This window comes from Ambystoma mexicanum, chromosome 1q, assembly GCF_040938575.1.
Source record: "Ambystoma mexicanum isolate Mex_15411 chromosome 1q, UKY_AmexF1_1, whole genome shotgun sequence".
Taxonomy (NCBI): Eukaryota; Metazoa; Chordata; class Amphibia; order Caudata; family Ambystomatidae; genus Ambystoma; species Ambystoma mexicanum.
The window spans coordinates 1,194,057,123-1,194,080,972 of NC_090922.1; positions in this window are offsets into that span (position 1 = coordinate 1,194,057,123).

Here is a 23,850-nt window from a genome sequence, read left to right on the forward strand (position 1 = left end):
AGCTTCTTTAATCCATAAAAGCATGTGGATATGTGGTGCTCCTCTGGCTTGGTATTCTTTTCTCCAAAAGAAGTGTTGCACTTCTCCAAGGGGAGGAACAGTTTTATTACAAATAAAATGTAGCATAGCAATGAAGCGATGGTGAAAATATCTTGAAACATTAACAGGATCCAAAGAACAAAGTTCTCCAGGTGTTAGTATATCTATGTTTGTTTTGTTTTTATTTGATATGCGTAGGAAATCATGTAAATCTTCCCATGCATATTCTGCACAACTTAATGTAACAAACCAAGTGGGTGGGCCAAGGTTTCTGATCATACAACGTACATCTCCATGACGTCGAAACCAGTAGTCTTTAGTACCACGCATATTTGCTAATAGATTTGTAATATTTGATTTTAAAACCTCATCCTTTTGTTACTTTTTCTAATAATTGTGTAGCTGTCATATTTTGAAAGTGTGATCCTGATTTTAATATGTGTGCAACTCTGTAACATAAAGTTGCTAGTTCACTTTCAAAGAGTAGGTGGAATATGTATTCCACATTTTGTCTAAATCTGGGATCTTCAGAATACATCCGTAATGAGCGGTATTCTGAAGCTGATATTTGAATAGGTCTATCATCATACCTTCCTCCTTTGCCAGTAGGAAAGAGTAGAGGAAAAGCACATGCTTCTATACTTTTTTCCCATATGCTGATTGGCGATCCTTTTGTTTGACGCATTTGGTAAGTTTCCAGTACATCTTCTACAGTGTCTTAAAGTGCAAAGGATGAATTGTATAATAGTCTAAATTATTTGATATTGTTGCAGGATCTAGTAGCTCAAATTGACCAGCTTCTTGTGTTTCTTGAATTATTTCAGTTGTATCTTTCAAGTTTTCTTCAATATTAATTTCTTTGTAATATTCATTATTCTCTTTAAGATATTGGAAGGCTTGTCTATCTTTATATAAATCTACCAGCTGTTGGCATATTTTTTGTCTTTTGTAGGTACTCCATTTACTAAGATAATTAAAGATTGCTGCATTGGACGTTGCACTCCTAGAGTATGCACATTTTCTTTTAGATCTAAGGGTAAATAAACTACTTTTCCACAAATGCCTTTTACCAATTCAGAAGGAGGTAATTTTGCTGTTTTTGGTTGAAGGCGTATTATTGCTTGAAATGGGTGTACTGTTTGAATTATGATGCTCTCATATAAATTAAGTTGTTGTAGGGGTTTTGGTACTGGGTATAATTCCAAATTATTTGTGATAGCACGTGAAGGAGTTTGGTTGTTGTCAAGTTTTGTAGTGCAGTAACTGCAAAGTATTAAGGGCTCAGTTATTTCGTATTTGTTTTCTGCTACAAGGTAGAGAGCTAATTCAAACCATTTAGAATCTTCATTGTCTTCTATTTTGTATGATAGCTCTACAGTTTTGTGTTACTTTTATAAAAAGTTCTACGGCAACATACACATACATGGTTTGGTACTTCAGCTGATGTACTTTTAAATTTTAGTATTTCTTTTTTGTATGTGTTTAGCAAAAGGTTGCCATATGTAGAATTGTTGCTTAATTGGTTTAAAGCTATTTCATTCTGTAAATGGCTTTCACTTCCAAAATATTTTTTCTGGATATAGTGAATTTCTTCAAGTAGGTCTTTTGCTGTACCATGTAGAAGGATGTTATTTAACTTTGCTAGTGCTAAAGCAGGACTTTTAGCATAGTACAGTTTATAGACTAGATTTCTTATAGTTGAATGATGTCCTTTTGATATCATGGAAAGTGGTTTTACAAGTAGGTCCTGTAATGCAGGCCAATGAATGTCTTTGTAGTCCTGTGTACTTGCGCACTGGACAGGTATCCATATTTTGCAGTAATTTTATTTTGATTTTGTCTTTGCTTTTTACATATTTATTGAGGAATTGGCGTAAAGATTTGAAACATTGTTTGGGAATGTTACACATTGACGTGCATGGCCATTTGTACACTAGACGTTCTGATTCAGTTGAATGGAGGGGTAATTCTAAGGTTCAGGGCATATTTTTGTAAGGAGTACTTCTTGTTCCATTATGGTATTATTCACTTTTTCATAACCTCGACCACTGCTATGTATGGCAATTGTATTTGTTTGCTTTTGTTTGTACGCTTCTTCATTAAAATATGGTTCTGTGCTCGTAGTGTGATTCCATTCACCTCTGCAGATACTTAAGAAGTTCTTTCTGTTGACATTTCGCTTATTGAGAAGTCTTTTTTGTAATTTAGTTATTAGTTTTGCTAGTGGTTTCATTTTGTTTAACAGGAAAATAAATAACTTTCTTTTCAGAAGAATTGCACTGTCCATCAACGCTTCTAAGATTAATTTCCTACGATAGGTTTTAAGCATTGAACCTGATTTCTCTGCTGTTTTTATAAGATTTTGAAGGACTTTGTGACGGTACATTTTGGCTGAAATACTTTTCTTGGTATGCTTACTTTGCACTATATTAAAATTTGAAGAAGTAGTTTTATCTGTAGTGATAGCTGATTTTCTGTTAATTGTACATTTTGATAGAGGAGGCAAAGTTCTTGTACTTGAAACTTCTTGTGTTTCACTAAATGACTGTATTAGCTGTTTTGTTTCAACTTTTTTTACAAATTCTGCTAGAGATGGATGCTTATGTTGGACACTTTTATTTTCATTTGCTCTACTTTTGCGTTGCTTTCTACGGACTTGATGTCACGCCACGGGACTCGAAACGGTTTCCAAGAAACCTGCGATTCACCAAGTGTCTCGCTAAAACTATTGTAAAACGGAAAGGCAGCAAAAGAATCCTGCATTTCCGACCTGATTCACGCAGAAGGGCTTGGAAGTTACCTTGGCAACGGTGGAAGCCATTGTCAAGGGGAGGGAGTCGGTATTCAGGAAGAAAGCACTAGTCACATGACTTCCTCTTCTTAAACTCTGCCCTGTTCTAAGTTCAGTGCTTCTGATTGAGCTCTTTTTGGTTTACTGCTTCTATTCGTGCATTGTTGTGATTCTGCTTACGCTTTCTCGGACCTGCTTTTTGGATTTCCCTAGTCTGTCTTGGTACCTGGAACTTCTGGTTTTTTCAACTTACGGCACTCGTCCCTGGACTCGCTACTTGCCTGCTCCCTGGTTCTGTCACCGCCCGCTTGTGTTTTTGATTCGGACTGGACTTTGGCTTGCTGTTCTTGACCCCCTTGTTTTTGACGCCTTTTGGATTCGGATTTTCCGTGTTTTGACTTCTTTTTCTTTCTCTAAACTCGCCTCCTTGCAGGTTTTGGAGAGGTTCACCCGCTGTTGCACCGCGGAATAGTACCAGCCTCCGCTGCATTGTGGGATTAGGAGTTCTCAGCCTCAGCTGCACCGCGATATCCTGCCAGTGTCCGCTGCTACGTGGGAGTGTTGTGTTTCTATCCTAACCACCTCGTGGGACTCGTTGACGACCTAGACCCGAACTCAGCCTCAGCTGCACCGAGGGATCCTGCCAGCCTCCGCTGCTACGTGGGAGTGTTGTGTTTCCATCCTAACCACCTCGTGGGACTCGTTGACAACCTAGACCCGAACTTAGCCTCAGCTGCACCGTGGGAGAGATCTAAAGGAACTATTCTGACTTCACGTACGGTAACTCTTGCTTCATTCTTATTTTTTCCCTTTTGTTCAGGAAAGTGGGTTACACCAATCCATACGGGTGATAGGACCTTTCCCTCACGTTGGCTGTCCAAGGGTTATTCTTACCTGTCCATACCTATTGGTTATATCATTTATTTCTCAGTTACAGGAAATTTTGCTATAGAATATTCCTTATTAATTAATGTATCTTTCTTCACAGCCACGAGGTCTCCAAGGATTCCAGTCTTTCGATTAATCGATCTTTCTGGATGTTCCTTTATCCATTCAGAGAGGTATATTGATAGAAAGAATTCTTCCTCTACACTACGGGGTCAAGTTTGTGAGGAAGAATTCTGACAAAATCAGAAGCCTCACAAATGGAATCTAACGAGACCCTGGCCAATTTGTTTCAGTTAGTGGCAGATTTGCGCACTGACATGGCTAATGCACATGCCACGACCCAACAACAGATCTTAGAGATACAAACGGCCATGCATCCCCCCTCCTTTCCGGCTCATCCACCTCCGTCCACTTCGGGTGTAGGTGCTGCAGCCGCACAGGCCGAGGCAGGGCCGGTTTACGTCATCTCACAGTTTCCGCTAGCTCCTCCTGAGCGGTTTCATGGGGATCCTAAACACTTCAGGACCTTTTTGAATCAATGCCGGTTACACTACTTATGTCGCCCAGGTTCTTTCCCTGATTCCGCAACTAAGGCAGCCTTCCTGTTATCCCACCTTGGGGGTACTGCTGCAGCATGGGCTAACCCTTTATTGGAAGAGGGTAGTCCTCTACTGTTTGACTGCGATGCATTAATTGCAGCCATGGGTTAAGTGTTCGATACACGGTACAAGGCCCAGGTTATGGAGTTGGAGTTGTTAAGTTTACAACAGGGGGATTCAACCCTTCTGGCTTATTTGGCCAAGTTTAATCAACTGACTGCTGAGACAGGGTGGCCAGATGATAAGAAGGCCTCGCTCTTTTACAAAGGGTTGTCCGATTCATTGAAAGACACTCTTGCTTTGGTACCAGTTGTTCCAAACACATTTCCAGGATTGTTGGAACTGGTTCTGCAGATCGATGCCCGTAAGGCCGCCAGAAAGGGTGAGAAAAGGGGGTTACCTTCTCCAGAATCAATTAACCCTATTCCAACTGCAGGAGGTCCTTAGCCCATGCAAATTGGAGCAGCCACACGGGGACCCCTTTCTCCAGAAGAAAGGGAAAATAGACGAAAGAATCATTTATGTTTCTATTGTGGTGCTTCCGATCATCTCTTGAAAGAGTGTAGTAAGAAACCCATGAAGAAACAGGGAAACCTGAAAGCTCGACAATAAGAGGAGTCCGTTTGTCGAGTCCTTCTTTGTTAATGGACTCCAACTTGGTAATGCCTTTCACTATCCAAGTTATGTTCCTGTTCCCTCCTGGGAAATTGGTTCCAGCTACTGCGGTGCTTGATTCGGGTGCCACTGGAAATTATATTGATTCACTATATGCCAAGGAGTTAGCCTTACCTATTCTTGCGAAGGACAAACCAGTGGCTGTTAATGCTGTTGATGGTTCTTCCTTGTTGTCTGGTATGGTTACCCATCAAACCATTGACCTGGTTATGGAAATTTGTCAGGGGCATACTGAGACCATTGGATTCGATGTTATTTCAGCCCCACAGCTCAAGTTAATCCTAGGGATTCCCTGGCTTAGAACACACAATCCAACCATTGATTGGTTCACAAACAATATTGAATTCCTGTCTGAACATTCTGAAAACCAGTGTTGGCAGTCGAAATCTCCAGTAGATAACCCATGTCGTCCATTGCTGGAGGTTACGTCCACCATCGGAGCAGTGCTCACAAGGGAATTACCTAAAGAATATGCTGAATTCCAAGACGTATTTGATGAAGGAAGTGCCATGGTTTTACCACCTCATAGACCCTATGACTGCCCCATAGATCTTATTCCCAGAGCCAAGATATCTTCCGGGAGGGTTTATTCATTGACGCACAAGGAGGACCAAGTACTTAAAGAATACATTGACCAGTCTCTTCAATCTGGGTTTATTTGTCCTTCTCGGTCTCCCGCGGCTTCTCCCCTATTTTTTGTTCCAAAGAAGGAAGGGGATCTGCGTCCATGTATCGACTACAGGGCTCTGAATCTAATCACTATTAGGAATCAATATCCTATTCCTCTAATCTCTGTCTTGTTGGATCAGCTGGGTTCTTCAGCTATCTTTACCAAATTAGATCTCCGAGGAGCCTACAATTTGGTTAGAATTCGTAGTGGGGATGAATGGAAGACTGCATTCAAAACTAAATAGGGCCTCTTTGAATACAGAGTTACGCCATTCGGACTTTGTAATGCCCCTGCTACCTTCCAGTACTTCATAAATGATGTCTTTCATGATATGATCGATCAATTCCTTGTTATCTACTTGGATGGCATTTTAATATACTCAGCTAGTTATGATATTCATGTGCAACATGTCACCCAGGTCTTACAACGGCTTTGAGAGAACCGCCTGTATGCTAAGTTAGAGAAGTGTATCTTCCATGCCACGGAAGTGGAATTTCTTGGGTATGATATCAAGTCCAAGGGAATACAAATGAGTCAATCTAAAGTCAAAGCAGTGTTAGATTGGCCAATACCTAAATCACTTAAGGCTCTCCAATCCTTTTTGGGATTTGCAAACTTCTATAGAAGATTCATTAGGGACTTCTCTACAGTGGCGGCTCCTTTAACTGCTCTCACAAGCAGTAAAAAGTCGTTTATATGGGAAGAGGATTGTACTAATGCTTTTGTTAATCTCAAGACAGAGTTTACAACCGCTCCCATTCTTCAACATCCAGATCCTTCCCTTCCTTTTGTGGTTGAAGCTGATGCTTCTGACATAGCTCTGGGTGCGATCCTGTCTCAAGTATGCCCAGATACTCATGGGTTGCACCCAGTCGCTTTTCATTCACGAAAATTAACATCTTATGAAAGCAACTATACCATAACAGAAAAAGAGTTGTTGGCCATCAGGGATGCGTTTACGATCTGGCGACATCACTTATTAGGTTCAGCAGTACCAGTCCAGGTATTCACAGATCACAAGAACTTACTAGCCCTACAATCGATCAATTGTTCCACGGCTCGACATGCAAGGTGTCATGAATTCTTTTCAATGTTTAACTTTACCATAACTTACAGACCTGGGTCTTTACATACCAAAGCTGATGCATTATCACGTACGCATGGTGTTCCTTCTGTGAACCGACCCGAGAAGCAGTTGCTTCTACCCCATCAGGTGATATGTGCTTGTAATCTAAAACCCACTCTTCGTTCTGAACTACTGGTTTGGGTGCAGAAAAGTCCAGACGAGGTTAAACGATTGAGTCTTGATATTATCAGGGGTCTTCCGTATGCCAAAGGTTTGTTATACTTGCCAGACGATACTACCCGAAAGAGAGCAGTTAGTTGGTGCCATGATTCTAAGGTGGCAGCACATCCCGGTACTAAGAAAACCATGGATCTATTACATCGGTGGTGTTGGTGGCCATCCATGGGTAAAGATGTTACTGAATACATCGCTCGTTGTTACGTTTGCGCCCAGTGTAAAAGTACCCATGCTAAACCAGTAGGTTAACTTCAATCCATGCCCATACCAGACCAGCCGTGGTATATGATATCTATGGACTTCGTGGTTGAACGGCCTTCGGTGTCCGGTTTCGATACTATTTGGGTCGTCATTGACTATTTTACCAAGTTAGCCTTGTTTGTACCTTGTCATGGGATACCTACTGCTCCGGTGTTGGCGGAGTTGTTTCTAAAGAATGTCTTCCGTTTCTTTGGTCTTCCTCAATTATCATCTCGGATAGGGGTTCACAATTCACCTCTCATTTTTGGAAATCCTTGACTACCTCTTTTGGTATTGATGACAGGTATTCTAGCTCATATCATCCCCAGACAGATGGGCAAACGGAACGTTTGAATTCCACCATGGAGCAGTACCTAAGATGTCTGACCCATCAATATTAGGACGACTGGCTCTCAGTCCTTACCATGGTGGAGTTTGCATATAATAATTCTCTGCACTCCACTACTCAGTCCTCGCCCTTTTTTGCATTATTTGGACGTCATCCTAGGTCTTTGCCGATGTCCCCTGTTTGTCCCTCTAATCATCCCGCAGCAGCCTCTTGTTTGGAGCGTTTGGTGTCGATCCGCAGTCAGGTTAAACGACATTTGGAACTGGCACAGGAACGCACCAAACACTATGCTGATGCTCATCGTTCTCCAGCCCCTAACTATTCTGTAGGTGGGAAGGTGTGGTTATCTACAAAAAATCTGCACTTACCAGGGAGAAGGTCCCTCTTGCCTCGTTATGTGGGTCCTTATTTGGTCACTGCATTAATTAATCCAGTGACGGTGCGTCTGCGCCTTCCTTTGAAGTGGCGGATACATCCGGTATTTCATGTGTCCCTTCTGAAACCGTTCTACCCAAACACCTCCCTGCCTTCACGTCCGCCACCTCTACGCATACAGGGAGAGGAGGAATATGAGGTTCACAAGATCCTCTCTACTAAGGTATCCAAGGGTGTTCAATGGTATTTCGTTGATTGGAAGGGTTATGGGCCAGAGGACCGTACTTGGGAACCCGTGGAACATATCCATGCCCCACGCTTGATTGCCGACTTCTGGGCTTCCCGGAGAGGGGGTCTACCTTTTGGGGAGGGTACTGTCACGCCACGGGACTCGAAACGGTTTCCAAGAAACCCGCGATTCACCAAGTGTCTCGCTAAAACTATTGTAAAACGGAAAGGCAGCAAAAGAATCCTGCATTTCCGACCTGATTCACGCAGAAGGGCTTGGAAGTTACCTTGGCAACGGTGGAAGCCGTTGTCAAGGGGAGGGAGTCGGTATTCAGGAAGAAAGCACTAGTCACATGACTTCCTCTTCTTAAACTCCGCCCTGTTCTAAGTTCAGTGCTTCTGATTGAGCTCTTTTTGGTTTACTGCTTCGATTCGTGCATTGTTGTGATTCTGCTTACGCTTTCTCGGACCTGCTTTTTGGATTTCCCTAGTCTGTCTTGGTACCTGGAACTTCTGGTTTTTTCAACTTACGGCACTCGTCCCTGGACTCGCTACTTGCCTGCTCCCTGGTTCTGTCACCGCCCGCTTGTGTTTTTGATTCGGACTGGACTTTGGCTTGCTGTTCTTGACCCCCTTGTTTTTGACGCCTTTTGGATTCGGATTTTCCGTGTTTTGACTTCTTTTTCTTTCTCTAAACTCGCCTCCTTCCGTGGGAGAGATCTAAAGGAACTATTCTGACTTCACGTACGGTAACTCTTACTTCATTCTTATTTTTTCCCTTTTGTTCAGGAAAGTGGCTTACACCAATCCATACGGGTGATAGGACCTTTCCCTCACGTTGGCTGTCCAAGGGTTATTCTTACCTGTCCATACCTATTGGTTATATCATTTATTTCTCAGTTACAGGAAATTTTGCTATAGAATATTCCTTATTAATTAATGTATCTTTCTTCATAGCCACGAGGTCTCCAAGGATTCCAGTCTTTCGATTAATCGATCTTTCTGGATGTTCCTTTATCCATTCAGAGAGGTATATTGATAGAAAGAATTCTTCCTCTACACTACGGGGTCAAGTTTGTGAGGAAGAATTCTGACACTTGACTTTTGGTAGGCATTATTTATGGTCTGTTGAAAAAAATAAAGAAGATATGGGTTGGGGTGTTCTGGAATGTATGTGTGCTGTGTGCATGAGTGTTTGAGTAAGATGATAAAGATGTATGCAATGGTGTGTGATTGTGCATTGGGAACTACAACTAGTATGGATAGGTATTCTTGAATTTATGGGTTACTAAACGTGGGTTCAGATGACAAAAAAAAAGTAAGCTAGTGGTGTGGAAAAGTACAAATAGTAAATCTAATGTATACAATCAAAACAGTTGTTTGTTCTATAATATGAAAATTGTAGCAGTTCAGTTGGGTAATTTGTGTGTCCAAAAATAGGAATTTGTGGGCCATTCTGGCTGTAAATCGCTGTTTAAGACATGGAGATTTTTGGACAAAATCGTGCACAATCTCTATTTTTAGGCACCAAAATAGCCTAAATTTTTATTTGCTTGCTTTTGTATTTGTTTGCTTTTGTTTGTACGCTTCTTCATTAAAATATGGTTCTGTGCTCGTAGTGTGATTCCATTCACCTCTGCAGATACTTAAGAAGTTCTTTCTGTTGACATTTTGCTTATTGAGAAGTCTTTTTTGTAATTTAGTTATTAGTTTTGCTAGTGGTTTCATTTTGTTTAACAGGAAAATAAATAACTTTCTTTTCAGAAGAATTGCACTGTCCATCAACGCTTCTAAGATTAATTTCCTACGATAGGTTTTAAGCATTGAACCTGATTTCTCTGCTGTTTTTATAAGATTTTGAAGGACTTTGTGACGGTACATTTTGGCTGAAATACTTTTCTTGGTATGCTTACTTTGCACTATATTAAAATTTGAAGAAGTAGTTTTATCTGTAGTGATAGCTGATTTTCTGTTAATTGTACATTTTGATAGAGGAGGCAAAGTTCTTGTACTTGAAACTTCTTGTGTTTCACTAAATGACTGTATTAGCTGTTTTGTTTCAACTTTTTTTACAAATTCTGCTAGAGATAGATGCTTATGTTGGACACTTTTATTTTCATTTGCTCTACTTTTGCGTTGCTTTCTACGGACTTGATGTCACGCCACGGGACTCGAAACGGTTTCCAAGAAACCCGCGATTCACCAAGTGTCTCGCTAAAACTATTGTAAAACGGAAAGGCAGCAAAAGAATCCTGCATTTCCGACCTGATTCACGCAGAAGGGCTTGGAAGTTACCTTGGCAACGGTGGAAGCCATTGTCAAGGGGAGGGAGTCGGTATTCAGGAAGAAAGCACTAGTCACATGACTTCCTCTTCTTAAACTCTGCCCTGTTCTAAGTTCAGTGCTTCTGATTGAGCTCTTTTTGGTTTACTGCTTCTATTCGTGCATTGTTGTGATTCTGCTTACGCTTTCTCGGACCTGCTTTTTGGATTTCCCTAGTCTGTCTTGGTACCTGGAACTTCTGGTTTTTTCAACTTACGGCACTCGTCCCTGGACTCGCTACTTGCCTGCTCCCTGGTTCTGTCACCGCCCGCTTGTGTTTTTGATTCGGACTGGACTTTGGCTTGCTGTTCTTGACCCCCTTGTTTTTGACGCCTTTTGGATTCAGATTTTCCGTGTTTTGACTTCTTTTTCTTTCTCTAAACTCGCCTCCTTGCAGGTTTTGGAGAGGTTCACCCGCTGTTGCACCGCGGAATAGTACCAGCCTCCGCTGCATTGTGGGATTAGGAGTTCTCAGCCTCAGCTGCACCGCGATATCCTGCCAGTGTCCGCTGCTACGTGGGAGTGTTGTGTTTCTATCCTAACCACCTCGTGGGACTCGTTGACGACCTAGACCCGAACTCAGCCTCAGCTGCACCGAGGGATCCTGCCAGCCTCCGCTGCTACGTGGGAGTGTTGTGTTTCCATCCTAACCACCTCGTGGGACTGGTTGACAACCTAGACCCGAACTTAGCCTCAGCTGCACCGTGGGAGAGATCTAAAGGAACTATTCTGACTTCACGTACGGTAACTCTTGCTTCATTCTTATTTTTTCCCTTTTGTTCAGGAAAGTGGGTTACACCAATCCATACGGGTGATAGGACCTTTCCCTCACGTTGGCTGTCCAAGGGTTATTCTTACCTGTCCATACCTATTGGTTATATCATTTATTTCTCAGTTACAGGAAATTTTGCTATAGAATATTCCTTATTAATTAATGTATCTTTCTTCACAGCCACGAGGTCTCCAAGGATTCCAGTCTTTCGATTAATCGATCTTTCTGGATGTTCCTTTATCCATTCAGAGAGGTATATTGATAGAAAGAATTCTTCCTCTACACTACGGGGTCAAGTTTGTGAGGAAGAATTCTGACAAATCAGAAGCCTCATAAATGGAATCTAACGAGACCCTGGCTAATTTGTTTCAGTTAGTGGCAGATTTGCGCACTGACATGGCTAATGCACATGCCACGACCCAACAACAGATCTTAGAGATACAAACGGCCATGCATCCCCCCTCCTTTCCGGCTCATCCACCTCCGTCCACTTCGGGTGTAGGTGCTGCAGCCGCACAGGCCGAGGCAGGGCCGGTTTACGTCATCTCACAGTTTCCGCTAGCTCCTCCTGAGCGGTTTCATGGGGATCCTAAACACTTCAGGACCTTTTTGAATCAATGCCGGTTACACTACTTATGTCGCCCAGGTTCTTTCCCTGATTCCGCAACTAAGGCAGCCTTCCTGTTATCCCACCTTGGGGGTACTGCTGCAGCATGGGCTAACCCTTTATTGGAAGAGGGTAGTCCTCTACTGTTTGACTGCGATGCATTAATTGCAGCCATGGGTAAAGTGTTCGATACACGGTACAAGGCCCAGGTTATGGAGTTGGAGTTGTTAAGTTTACAACAGGGGGATTCAACCCTTCTGGCTTATTTGGCCAAGTTTAATCAACTGACTGCTGAGACAGGGTGGCCAGATGATAAGAAGGCCTCGCTCTTTTACAAAGGGTTGTCCGATTCATTGAAAGACACTCTTGCTTTGGTACCAGTTGTTCCAAACACATTTCCAGGATTGTTGGAACTGGTTCTGCAGATCGATGCCCGTAAGGCCGCCAGAAAGGGTGAGAAAAGGGGGTTACCTTCTCCAGAATCAATTAACCCTATTCCAACTGCAGGAGGTCCTTAGCCCATGCAAATTGGAGCAGCCACACGGGGACCCCTTTCTCCAGAAGAAAGGGAAAATAGACGAAAGAATCATTTATGTTTCTATTGTGGTGCTTCCGATCATCTCTTGAAAGAGTGTAGTAAGAAACCCATGAAGAAACAGGGAAACTTGAAAGCTCGACAATAAGAGGAGTCCGTTTGTCGAGTCCTTCTTTGTTAATGGACTCCAACTTGGTAATGCCTTTCACTATCCAAGTTATGTTCCTGTTCCCTCCTGGGAAATTGGTTCCAGCTACTGCGGTGCTTGATTCGGGTGCCACTGGAAATTATATTGATTCACTATATGCCAAGGAGTTAGCCTTACCTATTCTTGCGAAGGACAAACCAGTGGCTGTTAATGCTGTTGATGGTTCTTCCTTGTTGTCTGGTATGGTTACCCATCAAACCATTGACCTGGTTATGGAAATTTGTCAGGGGCATACTGAGACCATTGGATTCGATGTTATTTCAGCCCCACAGCTCAAGTTAATCCTAGGGATTCCCTGGCTTAGAACACACAATCCAACCATTGATTGGTTCACAAACAATATTGAATTCCTGTCTGAACATTCTGAAAACCAGTGTTGGCAGTCGAAATCTCCAGTAGATAACCCATGTCGTCCATTGCTGGAGGTTACGTCCACCATCGGAGCAGTGCTCACAGGGGAATTACCTAAAGAATATGCTGAATTCCAAGACGTATTTGATGAAGGAAGTGCCATGGTTTTACCACCTCATAGACCCTATGACTGCCCCATAGATCTTATTCCCAGAGCCAAGATACCTTCCGGGAGGGTTTATTCATTGACGCACAAGGAGGACCAAGTACTTAAAGAATACATTGACCAGTCTCTTCAATCTGGGTTTATTTGTCCTTCTCGGTCTCCCGCGGCTTCTCCCCTATTTTTTGTTCCAAAGAAGGAAGGGGATCTGCGTCCATGTATCGACTACAGGGCTCTGAATCTAATCACTATTAGGAATCAATATCCTATTCCTCTAATCTCTGTCTTGTTGGATCAGCTGGGTTCTTCAGCTATCTTTACCAAATTAGATCTCCGAGGAGCCTACAATTTGGTTAGAATTCGTAGTGGGGATGAATGGAAGACTGCATTCAAAACTAAATAGGGCCTCTTTGAATACAGAGTTACGCCATTCGGACTTTGTAATGCCCCTGCTACCTTCCAGTACTTCATAAATGATGTCTTTCATGATATGATCGATCAATTCCTTGTTATCTACTTGGATGGCATTTTAATATACTCAGCTAGTTATGAGATTCATGTGCAACATGTCACCCAGGTCTTACAACGGCTTTGAGAGAACCGCCTGTATGCTAAGTTAGAGAAGTGTATCTTCCATGCCACGGAAGTGGAATTTCTTGGGTATGATATCAAGTCCAAGGGAATACAAATGAGTCAATCTAAAGTCAAAGCAGTGTTAGATTGGCCAATACCTAAATCACTTAAGGCTCTCCAATCCTTTTTGGGATTTGCAAACTTCTATAGAAGATTCATTAGGGACTTCTCTACAGTGGCGGCTCCTTTAACTGCTCTCACAAGCAGTAAAAAGTCGTTTATATGGGAAGAGGATTGTACTAATGCTTTTGTTAATCTCAAGACAGAGTTTACAACCGCTCCCATTCTTCAACATCCAGATCCTTCCCTTCCTTTTGTGGTTGAAGCTGATGCTTCTGACATAGCTCTGGGTGCGATCCTGTCTCAAGTATGCCCAAATACTCATGGGTTGCACCCAGTCGCTTTTCATTCACGAAAATTAACATCTTATGAAAGCAACTATACCATAACAGAAAAAGAGTTGTTGGCCATCAGGGATGCGTTTACGATCTGGCGACATCACTTATTAGGTTCAGCAGTACCAGTCCAGGTATTCACAGATCACAAGAACTTACTAGCCCTACAATCGATCAATTGTTCCACGGCTCGACATGCAAGGTGTCATGAATTCTTTTCAATGTTTAACTTTACCATAACTTACAGACCTGGGTCTTTACATACCAAAGCTGATGCATTATCACGTATGCATGGTGTTCCTTCTGTGAACCGACCCGAGAAGCAGTTGCTTCTACCCCATCAGGTGATATGTGCTTGTAATCTAAAACCCACTCTTCGTTCTGAACTACTGGTTTGGGTGCAGAAAAGTCCAGACGAGGTTAAACGATTGAGTCTTGATATTATCAGGGGTCTTCCGTATGCCAAAGGTTTGTTATACTTGCCAGACGATACTACCCGAAAGAAAGCAGTTAGTTGGTGCCATGATTCTAAGGTGGCAGCACATCCCGGTACTAAGAAAACCATGGATCTATTACATCGGTGGTGTTGGTGGCCTTCCATGGGTAAAGATGTTACTGAATACATCGCTCGTTGTTACGTTTGCGCCCAGTGTAAAAGTACCCATGCTAAACCAGTAGGTTAACTTCAATCCATGCCCATACCAGACCAGCCGTGGTATATGATATCTATGGACTTCGTGGTTGAACGGCCTTCGGTGTCCGGTTTCGATACTATTTGGGTCGTCATTGACTATTTTACCAAGTTAGCCTTGTTTGTACCTTGTCATGGGATACCTACTGCTCCGGTGTTGGCGGAGTTGTTTCTAAAGAATGTCTTCCGTTTCTTTGGTCTTCCTCAATTATCATCTCGGATAGGGGTTCACAATTCACCTCTCATTTTTGGAAATCCTTGACTACCTCTTTTGGTATTGATGACAGGTATTCTAGCTCATATCATCCCCAGACAGATGGGCAAACGGAACGTTTGAATTCCACCATGGAGCAGTACCTAAGATGTCTGACCCATCAATATTAGGACGACTGGCTCGCAGTCCTTACCATGGTGGAGTTTGCATATAATAATTCTCTGCACTCCACTACTCAGTCCTCGCCCTTTTTTGCATTATTTGGACGTCATCCTAGGTCTTTGCCGATGTCCCCTGTTTGTCCCTCTAATCATCCCGCAGCAGCCTCTTGTTTGGAGCGTTTGGTGTCGATCCGCAGTCAGGTTAAACGACATTTGGAACTGGCACAGGAACGCACCAAACACTATGCTGATGCTCATCGTTCTCCAGCCCCTAACTATTCTGTGGGTGGGAAGGTGTGGTTATCTACAAAAAATCTGCACTTACCAGGGAGAAGGTCCCTCTTGCCTCGTTATGTGGGTCCTTATTTGGTCACTGCATTAATTAATCCAGTGGCGGTGCGTCTGCGCCTTCCTTTGAAGTGGCGGATACATCCGGTATTCCATGTGTCCCTTCTGAAACCGTTCTACCCAAACACCTCCCTGCCTTCACGTCCGCCACCTCTACGGATACAGGGAGAGGAGGAATATGAGGTTCACAAGATCCTCTCTACTAAGGTATCCAAGGGTGTTCAATGGTATTTCGTTGATTGGAAGGGTTATGGGCCAGAGGACCGTACTTGGGAACCCGTGGAACATATCCATGCCCCACGCTTGATTGCCGACTTCTGGGCTTCCCGGAGAGGGGGTCTACCTTTTGGGGAGGGTACTGTCACGCCACGGGACTCGAAACGGTTTCCAAGAAACCCGCGATTCACCAAGTGTCTCGCTAAAACTATTGTAAAACGGAAAGGCAGCAAAAGAATCCTGCATTTCCGACCTGATTCACGCAGAAGGGCTTGGAAGTTACCTTGGCAACGGTGGAAGCCGTTGTCAAGGGGAGGGAGTCGGTATTCAGGAAGAAAGCACTAGTCACATGACTTCCTCTTCTTAAACTCCGCCCTGTTCTAAGTTCAGTGCTTCTGATTGAGCTCTTTTTGGTTTACTGCTTCGATTCGTGCATTGTTGTGATTCTGCTTACGCTTTCTCGGACCTGCTTTTTGGATTTCCCTAGTCTGTCTTGGTACCTGGAACTTCTGGTTTTTTCAACTTACGGCACTCGTCCCTGGACTCGCTACTTGCCTGCTCCCTGGTTCTGTCACCGCCCGCTTGTGTTTTTGATTCGGACTGGACTTTGGCTTGCTGTTCTTGACCCCCTTGTTTTTGACGCCTTTTGGATTCGGATTTTCCGTGTTTTGACTTCTTTTTCTTTCTCTAAACTCGCCTCCTTCCGTGGGAGAGATCTAAAGGAACTATTCTGACTTCACGTACGGTAACTCTTACTTCATTCTTATTTTTTCCCTTTTGTTCAGGAAAGTGGCTTACACCAATCCATACGGGTGATAGGACCTTTCCCTCACGTTGGCTGTCCAAGGGTTATTCTTACCTGTCCATACCTATTGGTTATATCATTTATTTCTCAGTTACAGGAAATTTTGCTATAGAATATTCCTTATTAATTAATGTATCTTTCTTCACAGCCACGAGGTCTCCAAGGATTCCAGTCTTTCGATTAATCGATCTTTCTGGATGTTCCTTTATCCATTCAGAGAGGTATATTGATAGAAAGAATTCTTCCTCTACACTACGGGGTCAAGTTTGTGAGGAAGAATTCTGACACTTGACTTTTGGTAGGCATTATTTATGGTCTGTTGAAAAAAATAAAGAAGATATGGGTTGGGGTGTTCTGGAATGTATGTGTGCTGTGTGCATGAGTGTTTGAGTAAGATGATAAAGATGTATGCAATGGTGTGTGATTGTGCATTGGGAACTACAACTAGTATGGATAGGTATTCTTGAATTTATGGGTTACTAAACGTGGGTTCAGATGACAAAAAAAGTAAGCTAGTGGTGTGGAAAAGTACAAATAGTAAATCTAATGTATACAATCAAAACAGTTGTTTGTTCTATAATATGAAAATTGTAGCAGTTCAGTTGGGTAATTTGTGTGTCCAAAAATAGGAATTTGTGGGCCATTCTGGCTGTAAATCGCTGTTTAAGACATGGAGATTTTTGGACAAAATCGTGCACAATCTCTATTTTTAGGCACCAAAATAGCTTGTATTAACGTTATAGTATGTTTGATTAATAATAAAAATATTATGGTGATATTCTACTTACTTTTTTTCTCAAATTAACAGGTAACTTCTAAGTTCTTCTTCGTTCTTCGAATTCGGCTGCTTCTTTTCAGGAGACTGGTCTTCACTGCAATTGTAAAAGCTTCAAATTAGTAACTTTGTTTGTATATAGCACTGTTTTTAATTTCGATATTGATTTTTTTAATTGAAATCCTCAGTGCCTTCTTTAAAACCATTAAACTAATTTATTTACATAAGATACATTGCATCAGTTCAGTACATATGATATGTTCTTAATGAACAAATTGTATTGAATGACTAACTGCAGCAAAACAAAATATCTTTACTATGTCTTGTGAAATTTATAATATACCAGTGAATACCACTATTTCTGTAAGTAAGCTATTCTAGGTAATAGCGCCTCAATGTCATGTCTAAATTAAAGTAATTAAGTAAATAAATAAATAAAAACAAAAAAATTTGAAATTGTATAAGTATTTTTTAAAGATTTAAACATAGATTGTGCTTGCATGCAATTTTGTTTGAATATATGTAGTCTATATATTTCATTAAATAAATGTTAGTTTAACATGATTTGTGTGTGTGTGTATAAATAAAGTAAATAGTATAAAGGTTTAGAAGTGATAGTTGATTTTAGGAAATTGAAAAAAATACAGTAAATTCATTTTACAGATTACACAAGCTAAAAGTCTGTTTGAAAATGTGTTCATCTACTGTACAGAAAATATGCATACCTGAAGTTTGTGTTCATGAATATGGATATGCATGGAGCTGCAAGTAGAAATCTTGGAGACTTGTACAGTATTTCTGGTAGATGGTGCTTGCCAATGATATGACACTTGTACTCAGAGAGATTCACAGTACATTTGCAGTGCTGATCTATGATGATGCAGTTAGATCTAGTGGTATTGAATGTGATTGGTGCATGGTCATGTGATTATTAGCTACATCCAATGAGGGAATGGCAGAGAGAGTGAAGTGGAAATGGTAGAAGGGCTGTTCATGTTACGATATGTCCACGGACATGGCGGTAGTTCGCGGACATCGGGAGTTACATCCGGGGATTTTTGGGTTCAGAAGTCATGCAAATGAGAATAAGCACTGAAAGGGATTGGTCAGGAAAGTTTAGTGGGTGTGTTGTGCCAGGAGAGAGTTTCTCAGATACTCTTTTTGCTGAGAGAACAAAAGATAGCTATGGCTGTGTGTTTCAGAAAACAGATTGTTTGGATTTTGGGAGATTCGTGGATACATTGGTTGAAGGTGCATGCAGAAAGCTGTGGAGTAGCTGTAGATCTTGGATTCCCACATGTGGAAGTACACTGGCATGGAGTACGTTTAATGAAGTGGTTGGACGTGCTACCTCTCTGTGCTACTTTGGAGACAGAGCAACATCCAGGCATAATTGTAATTCATTGTGGAGGGAACAGTTTAGGACATGTGACTGGAATTTATTTGCAATTTGCTATGAAAGAAGGACTTGGGAAGGTTATGGACATGTTTCCTAATTCTCAAGTGATATTTTCACAGATTGCGCAGAGACAAATGTGGCTTCGTTCTTCTTCATTTGGTCCACAAATGGAAAAAGCAAGGCGCAATGTTAATAAGGCTGTTTGTGCCTTTCGAAGAGATTTTGGCATGTCCTCTTTTCACAATGAAAATATTATGTTTCGTAGTACATACATTTTTCGCAGAGATGGAGTCCATCTTACTTATGCTGGCAATCTGATTTTTCTGAGAAATGTACAAAATGCATTGTGACCTTTTTTGGAATTACAACACCATTTTGAAGTAGGTGTTAAGCATTTATAATTTTTGACTTACAAACACCACCCACAGGCTCTTTTCAGAGCCACCACTTCTTCCCAGAGAAAATTGCAATGTTTGTGATGGGGTAGCAACCCAATTTTTTAAATGTTCGCGAACTGTCCGCGGACTTCTAAAAAATACAAAGGGCCCTGCTTCATTTATTTTCACTTCTAATTTTTAACTGTGAAAGGCGGCTCTGAAAAGAGCCTTATTTTTTTTTTTTTTTGATATTTTGTATTTTTTTTGGTTTTTTATACACGACACAGTAGGAGAGGAGGGGAAAGGAAGGTAAAGGTGGGGACACCAACCACAGGGATAAGAAAGGGCGAGCTGAGAGAGGAAGATGTAGAGTGGGTTTTATTTGGGTAGTGAGCAGATCTTCTCGTGCTCTGAGACGATAGTCTCAAAAGCACTACAAAGTCGCTCCCCCCTGCAGAGTACTGTGTCATAGTACATACATACAACTGTGACCCTCGAAAGGTAAGGGTCATCAGCATTCTGTATGGCCTGTGAGGCAGCTTGAGGAAGACGCTGTCCCACAAAGGTGGTCCTTGTGGTGACAGGTTCAGAAACAGAGGATGAAGTAGAGGAAATCAACCTGCTACGTTCTTCGCAAGGTACAACCCTGCGAATAGTCCCAGAGTGAAATGACCTCACGTGTCGCTTCAAAGTAGTGGTCCCAAAGCTGTACTTACCGTGCTTCCCGCGACTGAGTATCATTTTGCACTCATTGCAGGTAACACGGTTCGCACGAGCCTTAGGAACATTACCATGAATGGTAAATAACCGCCACACCCAAGACTCACGCCTAGAGTGGGTAGTAGGGTTTTCCTCTGCCTCATTCTTATCATCCTCTTCTTCCTCCTCCACATCCTCACTCCTGTTCCCCTCTTCAGGCCCTTGGGGAGGTGGTGGTGGTGGAGGGGGTGGGGGTGGTGCTGAAGCAGGTGCAGCACCAGGTGGCAGTTCTGCAGCCAGGGATGCCATCTCGATGGTGTAATCAGCAAGTTGCTGGACAAATAGCTGTGCTCTGAAGAATAGCCAGAAACACAATGAGAATAAGCTCTAGGGCGTGGTCTTTTATAGGGGTGCTTGTGCACAGTTCGCGGACATGTGCGCTGTCCGCGGACAGATCGAACACAAAAAATTTTTGAAAAGTTTCAAAAGGTATGTAGAAACTCAGGATTACTATGTGGGACTTGTGCCACGGTGAGATTTTATTGAAAAATATTATGGATTAATTGAAAATGTACTTTTAATTTGTTCGGGGACCCGAACAGTCTCCGCATTCAGAACACGCGATCAGCGTGGGCGCGGTCATATGATCCGTTCGCGAACAAGTCTGCGAAGTAAGCGTATGTCCACAGGACACCAAATGCATGGAGATTGGCTAGCGCATGCGCGTTGATGTTCTACGGACACTGTTCGGGTCCTGAACTAATTAAAATTGCGTCACACGTGAAACGAACATTTCAGGACACTGCGTGTGTTCTTAGAGCAGTTTAAATTTGCTAGCGAACATTAAGGACAGATAAAGTGTTCTTCAGGACACGTTCAATTTCGTTTATGTACGAACATTTCAGGACACCAATTGTGTTCTTAGAACATTTTCAACTTACTAGCGAACAGTACGGACAGGTATAGTGTTCTTTAAGACACCTCCATTTTCGTTTAATTACAAACAATTCAGGAAACCGCGTGTGTTCTTAGAACAGTTTGAACTTGCTAGCGAACACTACGGACAGATATAGTGTTCTTTAGGACACTTTAATTTTTTTTTTTTATGAACATTTCAGGACACCGCGTGTGTTCTTAGAATAGTTTCATTTTGCTAGCGAACAGTACGAACAGGTATAGTGTTCTTCAGGACACCTCCATTTTTGTTTATTTACGAACATTTCAGAACACCTGCACTGTCCGCGGACACCTACATTGTCCTGGGTGTTGGTCTTAGCAGTGCACGGTGGTGGCGCGAGTTATGGTTGCTTAGCTTACCATAACTGGTGAATTTCAAGGGTTTTTCGGTTTTACTTGGAACCATAACGTCCCTTTAACAAAGTTTTTTCACTGAATTTCATAGGTTTTTAGTAGCGCAACTTAACCATAACGTCCCTTTAACAAAGTTTTTTTCACTGAATATATATATATATATATATATATATATGGTAAGGGGTTTTGGTGGGGGGTAAGGGGTGTTTCCCCCCGCATATATGTAACAATTAACCTTCAAAATTCGGTCAATCGTGAAAAGGTCAATTGTCATTCGAGCAATTGTGAATCGAACAATTTGTTTACAACACTCAGTTCAAGCAGTTGCAGCCATGCTTGACGCCCAGAAGACATTTGATTCAGTCACCTGGCAATTTTTATCGTGCATTTCTGGAGCAGTGTGGTTTCAATGTATTTCAAAATGTATTTCTTATATGTGCCTGCTGTACCCAGCTCTGGTCACAAGAGTCATCACTAATGCCAAATTCTCAAATGTGATTAAGACAGGAAGGGATACCCGCATGGGTTGTCCGCTGTCCCCATTACTCTTTGCAATTGTGATTAAACCACTGGCTGACCTGGTGAGACATAAACACTCAGCGAAAGGTGTCAAGATACACAGATACACAAACAGTATGTCACTTTATGCATCTAAGGTTATGTTGTTTGTAAGAACCCAAGCTAGAATTTGGACCCTATAATGCAGGATGTTGTGAAGTGGTGGAGTTCGGCTCATACTCAGGCTTACAGATAAACCCAGTGAAATCTGAGCTACGCCCGCTCACTATGGTTACATCTTGACCATACAGAGCAGTGAATTTTTCATGGGCACCCGAGGGAATCACATATTTGCAGTCAAGATATCCGATATCTGGGTATCCTTGTACAAAGATAATTCCGTGTCATATCTTGATTTATGTATTTTATGTATTTATTTATAGAGCGACAAAGCCTGCAAGCATCAGGGCGCTAACAGAAACACAGAGGACTTGGAAGACGGGACAACAAACATTAGCTAACAGCATAGCCCATTAACCAAACGGCCGGCTTCCTGTTGAATAGGGAAGATAGCATAGAGGTGAAGTTAACCAAAAAGGAACGTTTTTAAACGTTTCCGAAACACTAGGTGTCATGATACCAAATGTAGGCTCATTGGCAACTTGATCCAATCTTCAGCAGCAAGGACAAGAAAAGATTGCCCGAGTCACTAGCTCTTTTACATCTAGGAACTGTCAAGTATCCACAGTTACTCGAGAGGAGTGAGGTAGACAGGTGCATCACCATTGATACATTTGTGGATCCAGATGACCTCACCAAACCTTTTGATAGGGGGGAATTTGCAGCTCCTAATTTTAAATTATATTGCACGATGACACATGCAAAACATGCTGTGAAGTGGTTTACACTAGAGAGACCTCCATCACAAATGCAGAGGGACGTTATGCAGGTAGCTGTGGTGATATGAGATCACTCGCTCATACACATACTGATGGGAGTTTGTTAGAACCGACGATGGCCACCATCTCAGCTTGGAAGAAACTATATGGTATTTTGGGTGTAGTGAATCCGTACTGTAGGGAATTTCCCCGGTAGAAATTCCACCGCTGGCACCTATGCTCAATGAGGGCATTCAAAGCAATTGATTGTGGCTTAATTACCTAGAGTTTGGGAGCATGTACTCAAATGGGAGATTTATCACAGTGCCCGACACAATCCCAGATGTGCGCCTGAACCCCCTTTGACTATTGCAGTACTACAGGCTGGCAGCTTCTTTCCAGTTCCATTGGGATTGTTTCCCTGATGAACCACTGATTGATCCCTGTCTGTCATATATAGTCAATGTTGGACAGGGTAGACACATTTTGTGTCCACATTGGATAAATTGCTGATTGAGCAGGTGTCTGAGCGATTCTGCCCCATATGCTTGAAATGGGCCCGGGATATCGGAAGAAATGTGGTGGTCTATGTGTTCATTTTCACGTATCCTTAAACTAAAGATTTAGCTTAATCCAAATGAACATTCTTAATTGAATAAATACCTGGGGGCAACCAGACGTGGACTCCCTGCTCACTGTGCTTAGAGAGGCTCCGCTTCACCTCACTGATGATGCCCAACAAGGCTGAAACACGTGTATGGGGTTGCTGATGGTACTCTTGTTCAGAGAGGAATTGCCATAGCATTTCGGTGCTGGACTGCCCTTGTGGGAGGGACAAAGACTGATATGCAAATGGATATTTCCCATCTGTGAAGGTACAGTGAGCAAAAAGCAATGGCTGCGAACTCTCAATGTGGTTAATAACCACTGAACAGGTTATCATGCCTTGTTCTTTCGAGAGAGGGGCGCCTGCTACCTTTTTTGTATTCTTAATTGATGGCCTTGTACATCGGCAAGAATGCGTATGTTTGGACGTGATGGCATGGGAACATGTCCTAGATGGGGCTCTGAACCTACTGATTACTTGCACATGTTGTGGGCATATCCTTAACTGGCCACATTTTGGAATGGAATTTGTGTAACACTGGGAAATGTACTAAATATCCCACTCACTCTTTCGCCTGCAAAGTGCTTCTTTGGCCAGTATGATGGGGCAACCATACATACTAGTACAATACTGAATCTATGTTGTTTGCTTGCACTCTGCAGCGCTGGACACACTCTAGTGCGCCAACCGAAGATCAGTGGATGAAATACATTGTATGGGCAAATAAC